A 2370-nucleotide genomic window follows, 5' to 3' on the forward strand; every position below is an offset into this window, starting at 1 on the left:
TATATATATATATATGTATATGTGTGTTTGTGTGTCTGTGTTTTCCCCCCAACCATCACTTGACAACCGATGCTGGTGTGTTTTCGTCCCCGTAACTTAGCGGTTCGGCAAAAAGAGACCGATAGAATAAGTGCTGGGGTCGAATTTCTCGACTACAAAGGCGGCGCTCCAGCTTGGCCGCAGTCAAATGACTGAAACGAGTAAAAGAGTAAAAAGAGAGAGTATAGTAGCCACAACGGTAAAGGCATCATCATTAGAAACAATAGCAACAATAACGTTATCAGTTGCAACATGAACAGTATAAAAATAACAAAATCAGTATAAAAGTAACTGCAATAACAATAACAACACCGATATCAACAGCAAAGATATGAAGAACAATAATAACAACATCAACAAGAGTGTCAAGAATAATAACAACAAAATAGCAACATAAACAATGGCACCGAGAACAGTAGAAAGATCAATAGCAACAACAGCAAAAGAAAAAAAAAAGGTGGTTTTAAGTTGACGCATATGATCCTTAAATGTAAAGTATGAATATTAAACTATACTTAATAGGCTTTGTTCTCTCACCGATTTCACGGTAAATGGTGACGCTTTGAATTTTAGATGTTGATGTCGTTCAAAATGATCCCGTTCGTTTTCCAGTATGTTTTAGATATGGAAGTGTAGGTTTCTCAATTTCATGCAAGCTCTTAGTTTTTATTTTCTTGTAAATTTTTACTTTTTCCAAACTATAATTAAATTTTGCATTGGAACAGTTATTGTATTTTCTAAATCTGATACTCTTAATTGGCAACATATTTTGTTGATCGTTGGAAAACTCCGTTGAGAAGTAAGAATTTATAAGAAAAAAATGCTCCTTTTAATAAAATGGCTGCTTTAATTTTGTTCATCAAAGGAAATATTGATCAAATTCATCTTTTGCTGAAATAAGTTTTCAATATTGAGCACGTGAGGCAGTATTACCCTTGTGATCATTTTAATGTTTCTAGAGGAAGTATACCCCCTTTGATCAATAAGTATCTGGACTGTTGTCATAGTAACGAAGCTAAAGCATGCCGAGTAAAGTCGCTTAATAACGACCGACCTTAAACTCTGCTGTGCATGCGCACTAAGACTTAGCGTTCTAGCTTGCTTCCGGCGTTTACAGTAGTGCTAGGAAGGAACGTGTGTAGCGTGTGATCATCGCATTGACAATGAGAGAAAAAATTCTCATGGTGATACCTGCTCAAAGGCCTACAAACAGTTTCAGAAAGTGTATGGAGAGGAGTGAATGAGCTGCACACAAGTGTACGAGTGGTTCAGACGTTACCAAGATGGCTGAAAAATGTCGATATTGACGAATGTTGTCGGAAACCCGCAGCCAGAAGTACTGAGAAAAACATCGCAGATGTGCATACAGTTGTGAGGAGAAATCGTCGAATCACCATCCGTGAGTTATCTACATGCTATGAATCAATGGGCAGACAAAAATAAAATGCAACTAAACGAGGGAAAATTTGAGCTGATCCATTTTGAAAAAAATAAGACTATACTAAAACAGCCATACTCTCTTCCTTCAGGAGAACTCCTCACAGCATCTAACATCAGAGACCTAGGAACAATTGTTGATAACAGTCTTATTTCGAGTGCCCACGTCAACAATAAGGTCGATATTGCTCGTAGGATGAGCTCCTGGATCCTGAGAACCTTCAGGCCCAGAGAACAAGGTGTCATCATTCCACTTTTCTCCTCCTTTGTACGGCCACACCTCGTATACTGCTATCCCTGAGGTCTCCCCATACAAAACAAAACATCTCGAAAACTGAATCACTTCCGAGGTCATTCACTGAAAGAATAAAAGGCATGCCGGATCTCGATTATTGGGACTGCCTGAAAGCATTGAAACTCTTCTCTCTCCAGCGTCTCCTTGAGCGATATACCATGTGCACGATGTGGAGAATATATTACCAACATTGCCCAAACGACCTCAACATTAGCTTCAAAATTCATCCAAGGCTATGACCACGGGCCATACGTCCCCTACCCAATTCAGGATCACACACAGCACATAAATACACTGCAACACAATTTCGTTTCCTCAACAGGCCCTGACCTATTTAACATTACCCCGAAACAGATCAAAGAGGAAAAGGATCTCCTTACCTTTTAACGGAATCTGACAAATTTCTTCAAGGAATACCAGATAAGCCACCTATACCTGGATACAACTCACTCAGCCAGAACTCCCAACTGGAATGAACCATGATAGCACAAAACTTGATTTAAATTAGGTGGTGCTATTAAGTTAGACATGGCCTGGGCCGATCTTTGGTCGAAACATATATATATAATAATAATATAATATATATATATATATATATA

Source organism: Octopus bimaculoides, chromosome 6 (genome assembly GCF_001194135.2).
Source record: "Octopus bimaculoides isolate UCB-OBI-ISO-001 chromosome 6, ASM119413v2, whole genome shotgun sequence".
Classification (NCBI taxonomy): Eukaryota; Metazoa; Mollusca; class Cephalopoda; order Octopoda; family Octopodidae; genus Octopus; species Octopus bimaculoides.